The following is an 8,403-nucleotide window of genomic DNA, read 5'->3' as shown; positions in this document are numbered from 1 at the left end:
AAATGGACTTCTCAGTTCTGTACTGTCCACATAATTCACTTAAGTCAGATATATTCTGGGAATCCAGGTCAGAGCCTAAACTCATCCTTTTGTTGGTACTCATCTTCTCTAATGAAAAAAAAAATCTCCCAACCACTAGGTGTCCCTGACCAACAGACCTATGAACTACAACCACTTGAACTCAAAAGGTTGTCATCAAGACTATTCTCATCCATCCTAATGTTTACTGATACTCAGAAAAGGAAATATAAAGCAAAAAGGATGGCCATGAACACAGGCTCTAGATCACCTCATTGAGACCCTCTGTCTTAACTGACATGTGAAAGTGGTTGCCATGAACTTCCCCTCTTGAACCACAATAGGAAGTTCTATAGCAAGGACTAATAGAAAGAGAGACCAAAGGGAAGACCATCTCTCTGGTCTACTCAGTAGGAAGAGAAAAAATTAAGCTAAAAAGAAATCTCTTCCTGTCTTCTTTGGGAGAACAGAAAAGACTTGTGATTTCCTAGGCATTAAGAATTTACAGATAAAGTAACTGACTACCAAAACAAATCAACATTTTTACTGCAATTTATAATATTAGCATTTCTGAAGACAGTGAAAGTTTAATTGACCTCCTGAGGGTCACACAGCTAATATGTCATATCTAGGAGCTGAACATAGGCCTCATTGGTTCAAAGGCCAGCTCTTATACTTCTGTTTTGATGATAGAATAAAAGGGAATGAGTGCCTTACCAAACTTGGCCCCCTAATGACACCTTCTGGTAGAAAGTGGGAGTTCTGGTTGTTCCATTAGATTTTCTTTCATTTTGGTTTGATTTGTTCTGTTTGTTTTTGCTTTTTGTATTTCTTCTTTGGGTATTTAGGTACTATTTTCATTCTTTTTGCTTCCTTTTTTTTTTAACAAAACTTCCTTTCCCAAACCTTCCACTGTTTCCTACTTCCCACAGAAAGCTTTTTGTCTTTATTTCAAACTGGGGATGCTACAGAGAGCATGGAGAAACCATTCCTATCTATCTATCTATCTATCTATCTATCTATCTATCTATCTATCTATCCATCCATCCATCTGTGCATTTCCTCTCCATTCCCTTAATGATAGTTTCTGTTGTGTAGAATAAATATTGAGATCATATAGCATTTTAAGATTAATCAAGCACTTTACATACACTCGCATTTGTATGCCCGTGGTAGAATCTGTTGAGTTATCAGTGGGTCAGATTTGGCCTTTGGAGCTTGTAAGTCTGCAGCAGAAAAGGAGAGTCCCAAAGGCAGGGGGCAGCTCCCCACATCCATCCAAGGTATCACCCTTCCCAGAAATGGCTCTGTGCAAAGGGGAATTCCAACAGGTTCTGAGTCTCAAAGAGCCATGGAGAAGGAGTTGATGTGCTTTCTCAGAGAAGACCCCTTTCAAAGAGACCCCTTCCTCTGTGCCTCTTTTCAGAGCTTGTGAACAAAAGCACTCACTCCCATTTCTTGTAGAAGTAGAAGGAATCAATCCTCAAGGTTTTCCTGGGGTCGTAGAAAGCCACAGAACCCACTGAAAGAAGCCCAGCTCCTTCTTTCCTTACTTCATAATCCCTTACACTGTATCTGACAGGGATGCCAAATTAAACTCCATCTTGCTTAAAGCACATCCCAGGGAAAAAGACAACAGTTTAAAAGGTGGGAAGGAGCAGGAAACGTTGCTTTGGACCAGCTGCTCACTCTGTTGGTCATCTCAAGGAAATAATAATAATAAGGGTAGGATGTGTAGGCAGGAATGTTTCAAAGGTTAAGCTTCAACTATGTCTGCACATACTGGCAGTTATTTAGGCCAAAATTCAGTCACTCAAAGCCAGAAAGCTTTCCTCGCTCCTGAACCTGTCAGGACTGGGTAGGCCCACATGAGCCAATGACACAGTTCTCTCTCTTAGGCTATCCACCCGGTCTCCAAGCTAATTCAGAAAGTTCTTTGCTTAGCAGCATCTATCACAATTAAATTAAGATTGGAGGAAGACATAGTATAGGCCAAGCCCTCCTCAGAATGGGGGACATTCAGTTGTTTCATCCTAATATTCATAGATAGGGCTACTTACATTTTCCAGAGCCTTCCTCCCTCTCATAGGGTCGTTGTTAACAATACCAAATAATCCACTAACACGGAGCCACTCTCGCCCTACCAGGGGAACCTATCCAGTGACAAAGTCCATATTTGCCACATTTTCTACAGTGCTCTGGTTCTACAGCATTTCTTGGTAAAGGCTACCAAGCTGGCATTCTGAAACAGCTGCTGCCCTGGGGCTTAGATAGCCATCCTGTCCTAGAGTTGATGGTGCATAAATTCTATGTAATAAGCCCCTTCCACAGACCCACTGGAATTCTGCTTCCAGAGGGGAATGGCACAAGGCCAGGCAGGTTAGATTTAAGGGCACTCACAGCCTGCCAACCATGAGTGAAGAGACTAATTTTTCAATTTCCTACAAGAATTTCAAAGGTTTAGCTTTCTGAATCTTAGCAAGGCAGGAGGCAGAAGTCATTGGGAGTAAGTTGGATAGCCCAGGCAAATGGATTCCTTATGTTCATGCCAGACCATAAAGGTATGTCCTGAGGTTCTCATCTAGTGTAGGATTTACACAAAGCATCGACTTAGAATTTCCTTCTGGCTACCTCTTTGTCTCTGTTTCTTCCAAAAGAGATAGTACCAGTCTCTGCTATTTTCTGATGTTACAAGACCAAAGGGTCTTCAATTCTAATATTCTATGTTCCAAAATCCCTTAGAGCTAAAATTCCAAAATTCTGTTTCTAGAATATAACACCTTTGGGATGCCTCACAGATATTCCATTCAGAGAAAGCTGAATGAGGGGCAATTTGAAAACAAAGGCCAGCCGAGATTTGTAAGACACCAGGCCCTTACTATCAAGAAGCATTAAAGCTTTCCACAGAGAGTAAAACCTGCCACGTCATGGCCAGAAAGGCTTTCTCCTCTTCCCTAGGGTCCCAATGCTAGTTCTTCATACAGAGTCAGGGATGGCATTTTGGTACTAGAGTTTATCAGTTCCCCACTGGCCTGTGATGCTCTTCTCAAGATTCTCTCTTGAAACGGGTCTGAGATTGTGCTGACTCCCAGTGAGGGTCACAGATCTAAAGTTAGAAGGGAGACCTCTAAAAGCCCCTCCTCTTTTTCTCATATCTTTTTTGCCCCAGGAAAAGCCTTGTCCAACAATCACCTTCACATCTCAGCCACTGAGGAGTTAGCTTATCCCACACACACCACCACCCTACAGCCCCCCAAGTCATTATTGGCCCCTAGAGGTGTTGTAACTTTCTCATGATACTCTGTTGGGCTCAACTTTTTAGCTCTTTCTTCCACACTCTCTTCCCCTCCCAATCCTGGAAGCTTGATTTCAGCACCTTCACCTCCCTTCATTCATGGTGACAGAAACTGGGGGCTTAGAGCTAGCAAAAGAACATAGGAGGACTGGATCATACCAAATTGAAAGGCTGACTGGCAGGAGCTCTTGAAGACAGAGAAGTGTAGGAGCATCTGAGAGCACAGAGAAGATGGGGAAAACTTTAGTGGTAGCCAGCTGTTTTGCCTGTGCTCCAGGATGGTCTACTTAAAAAATCCTAGAGAATCGACTAAAAAGTTAGTGGAAATAATCAACAACTTTAGCAAAGTTGCAGGATACAAAATAAAAGCACACAAATCATCAGCATTTCTATATATTTACAACACATTGCAGCAGGAAGAGTTAGAAAGAGAAACTCCATTTAAAATCACCATAGACAATATAAAATGCCTAGGAATCTATCTGCCAAGACAAACACAGGAATTATATGAACACAACCATGAAACCCTTTCCACACAATTAAAACTAGATTTAAACAATTAGAAAAACATTGAGTGCTCATGAGGAGCTAACATAATAAAAATGACCATTCTACCCAAATTAATTTACCTATTTAGTGCCATACCTATCAAACTACCAAAAAACTTTTTTACTGAATTAGAAAAAACTATAATAAACTTCATTTGGAAGAACAAAAGACCAAGAATATCAAGGGAAATGATGAAAAAAATATGAAGGAAGGTGGCCTAGCAGTACCAGATATTAAACTATACTATAAAGCAGCAGTCATCAAAACAATATGGTACTGGCTAAGAGATAGAAGGGAGGATCAGTGGAATAGACTTGGGGTAAGTGATGTCAGCAAGACAGTGTATGATAAACCCAAAGCACCCAGCTTTTGGGACAAAAACCTGCTATTTGACAAAAACTATTGGGAAAATTGGAAAACAATATGGGAGAGATTGGGCCTAGATCAACATCTCACACCCTATACTGTAGCTGGTGATTTTAGTCCGCCAAGGATGTGTAGCCTGAGCTGTGATGCCCAGTCAGTCTCCCTGCTGTCTGTAAGCTCCTTTAAGGTGGAGAGTGAGGAGCGCCTCCCTGCTGGAGTGAAAGCAGAACTCAACAGGAAGTGAAGCTCACACACTTCCTGAATAAAATGGATGCTTGCCCAGAACTTCCTTTGGAGTTAAGTGGTTGCTATTCTTCCCTCTCCTCAGCCTCTTAGCTCAGCATGATGTTATAAATAACTATAGAAACTCACAGTTTCAGCCTAAGGGTTTATTTAAACACAGAAGGGGAAACTGAGGAAGGAGGGTTTAGGGTCTGGAGAAGCTGTTGCTAAGGGTGACTGGCCAATGTTGGCAATGGACTTAGAAGGTAAGATCAGGTTGAGGGAACCAGCCCCTCAGCCAGAGATAACTCCCCTGATGTTAGGTGATCCACCAGCTAGCCAGATGAAGTTGATGATTTGGTTTAGGGGTGTCCCTGTTGCTAGGCTGACCTAATCTAATTTCCTATCCACGATCCACAACCCAAACCTCCCTTCAACCTCCCTTCAACCTCCCTTCAACCTCCCAGGATCCCCAAGGGGAAGTCAAGGGGTAGCTGGGTGTTTGGGTGAGGTCGAGGAAATCAGAACCCCCAGGTTGGTTCTGCAGGGGTATTTATAGTCTCAGCTCAAACTGCCAGGTCTTGGGACTGGCACCTGCTAGGCCAAAGTTCCATTCTCCTAACTGCCAGGATTACCCAGGGTAATTTGCAAATGCAAGAGATCTTGCATAAATCCTGCATTACAGTACCAAGATAAACTCAGAATGGGTGAATGACTTGAATATAAAGAAGGAAACTATAGGTAAATTGGGTGAGCACAGAATTGTATACTTGTCAGATCTATGAGAAGGGAAAGATTTTAAAACCAAGCAAAAGTTAGAAAAAAAATCACAAAATGTAAAATAAATCATTTTGACTACATTGAACTAAAAAGTTTTTGTACAGACAAACACAATGCTACCAAAATTAGAAGGGAAACAACAAATTGGGGGAAATCTTTATAACAAAAAAACTCAGGTAAAGGTCTAATTACTCAAATATACAAGGAGCTAAATCAATTGTACAAAAAAATCAAGCCATCCCCCAATCAATAAATGGACAAGGGACATGAATAGGCAATTCTCAGTTTAAGAAATCAAAACTATCAATAAGTACATGAGAAAGTGTTCTAAATCTCTAATAATTAGAGAAATGCAAATCAGATCAACCTCACATCTAGCAGATTGGCTAAAATGACAGCAGGGGAGAGTAATGAATGTTGGAGGGAATGTGGCAAAATTGAGACATTCATGCATTGCTGGTGGAGTTGTGAACTGATCCAACCATTCTGGATCACAATTTGGAACTATGCTCAAAGGGCTTTAAAAGACTATCTGCCTTTTGATCTAGCCATAGCATAGCCATAGCATTATACCCCAAAGAGATAATAAGGAAAAAGACTTGTACAAAAATATTTATAGCCGTGCTCTTTGTAGTGGCAAAAAACTGGAAAAATGAGAGAATGTCCTTTGGTTGGGGAACAAATTGTGGTGTCTGTTGGTGATGGAATACTATTGTGTTCAAAGGAATAAAGAACTGGAGGAATTCCATGTGAACTGGAAAGACTTCCAGGAATTGATGCAGAGTGAAAGGAGCAGAACCAGGAGAACATTGTACACAGAGACTGATACATTATGGTACGATTGAAAGTAACGGACTTTTCTACTAGCAGCAATGCAAGGATCCAGAGCAAGGCTGAGGGACTAATGAGAAAGAAAACTAGCCACATTCAGAGGAAGAACTGTGGGAGGAGAAACACAGAAGAAAAACAACTGCTTGAACACATGGGCTGTTGGGGATATTATTGGCGATATAGACACTAAATGATAACTCTCGTCCAACTATCAATAATATGGAATTAGGTTTTGATCAATGATACATGTAAAACCCAGTGGAATTGTGCATCGGCTAAGGTGTGGGGGTTAGGGAGGTTTGGGGGAGAGGGAAAGAACATGAAATATGTAACTAGGGGGAAATATTCAAAATTTTAAAAAAATTTTTAAAAAAAGGCAAACTATCAGGAAGCCAAAGATTCCTGATGGTGGCATTAAGAGGCAGGTAAAGTGAAAATTTGGCTCAAATCACCCCTAAAAGCTACTTAAAGAAGTGGGAAGATATCAACAGGTCCTAAATTCAAGACCCTTATCTCACAATGGAGTTTAGAGTACACCTAATTTCACCTTAGAGACCTTAGAGAAGAAAGGAAATAGTGGTCTCAAAGGATGAGTATTTGGTTTGACATCAGTGATACCCCAATATTCATCTCTTCAAAAGAAAGGAGGGGACCAAAGACACTGAATTCCTCCCAGTCCTAACTCCCCTAAGGCAGATTAGTTTGTGCTTTTAAAAAATCACTAAAACTTTCTAAAGTAAAAAATGAAAGAAAAACAAACCAACAAGAAGCAAACAAAAATCACAAAGCAATAAGGAATGAACAAGAAAAGTCTTAAGGAGGCACAAGAAACCCAGCTGAGTGTTGGGTGGGGAAGCAAGCAGGCAGGCAGGCAGACCAGGGGCTTCAGGGCAGGCTGGCAATGTCTCAGGAAGGGGACTGGCAGGCTTGAGGGCACTCTCTTTGGCTTTTCCTTCAAACATCAGGACTAGCTGAGGACTACTGAATGTTTTTTAAGCATCACATTCACCAAGTCCCAGGAGGAAATGGTATCACTGACCCCACCTGTCACCTCAGAGATTAGCTTCTTCATCTCCAGGTGGGTCTTTGGGACACCCAACTTCATCATCTGCTTCAGGGAAATCAAGTCAATTTTTCCTTCATTGTTCAGGTCAAATTCCATATGCATCTCCTTGAAGGCTGTGAACTTTTCCTCCAGGTTTTCTTCATCACTGTACTTCTGGTCACAGAGCAGTGCCCTGTTAATTTCCTCTAGCCTCCTCCTCTGCCGGACTTTCAGCAAGCCCGATGATTTTCCTCCTTGGAATCTCTTGCTCAGAGCAACAGATATGCTGAAATCCATCTTTCTGGTTCTCTGGTATGAAAGCTCCAAAGGAGAGTCAGTGGAGTGGGTTGTGGACTCCTGTGGCCAATGCTTTGGGCCCAGTGTGAGATCACATCTGTGTAAAAGATTGAAATAGGGAACCCTTAAAACCCATTTGGACAGGACCCCGTACTGTTATTCTTGTCACTCCTACTTCACTTAAAAGTTATAGTTGTCCCATCGTAAGTCCACCACTCCAGAATGAAGAATATCCAGTCAACAGATGAGTGGACTGTGAATCCCATCCCTGTGGAGCTGACTCGACTCCATATCACCAAGGATCTGAATCGCCCAACAGACAGGCTAAAGCAGAAGATAGCTGAGGCAGATAGCTGCCCCCCAAGAACTGGGACCCAGAACCCAGGATGATTACCATCACCGAACCTTACTTGATCATCCTGTTCTTTGTTACTCTTACCCATTGCTTACTCAGTATTTGTGGGGGCTCTGGAGGCCACCCTGCTTTTGGTCATGAGTCCCCTCAATACTAGGCCCCTTCACGGTTTTTTCATGTTAACTCTCCTTGCTCCATATGCATTCAGAGTGTTTCCCCATCTCATTCAGCATTCTGTGTCCAGTACTACCGGAGCCCAACTCTTCTCCCTAATGACATAACAGCACCCATCAATTGGTGATGCACCTTGACTGGCAGTTTAATGTGCATCAAAAGGGCAGAATGTAGAAGCAGAATTTCAGGATTTTAAGTCTTGCCCTTTTTCTCTGTATCTCTTCCCCTTTTCCTTACCCTGTGAAGCCCTTGACTCCCCTTCTCTGAATCACTCCCTCTTTCTTGCCCTGTCCTTGATGCCCTCTTCTCACAGACTTCCCATTTCTGAAACAGGCCCTCCCCTTCCTGCTTCATTCTTTATCGTTTCTAAATAAGAACAGCTAGCTGTCTCTAATCTAATTACTGTTATCAGGTCTGAAGTCAGTTACTTATATAAAACATATATGAGCTACCTGTTCCAAATGTTAGGGG

The 8,403-nt window shown here is 41.9% G+C and overlaps 1 pseudogene; it reads right to left on the bottom strand.

Annotated features, from left to right (window-relative positions):
* Positions 1 to 1,161: 1,161 nt before the first annotated feature.
* On the bottom strand, positions 1,162 to 7,403 carry LOC123250259 (annotated as a pseudogene).
* Between the last annotated feature and the right edge of the window lie 1,000 nt (positions 7,404 to 8,403).

This window comes from Gracilinanus agilis, chromosome 5 (genome assembly GCF_016433145.1).
Source record: "Gracilinanus agilis isolate LMUSP501 chromosome 5, AgileGrace, whole genome shotgun sequence".
Taxonomy (NCBI): Eukaryota; Metazoa; Chordata; class Mammalia; order Didelphimorphia; family Didelphidae; genus Gracilinanus; species Gracilinanus agilis.
The sequence above is the reverse complement of the archived record's forward strand: the minus strand, read 5'-3'. Positions and strand labels throughout refer to the sequence as shown.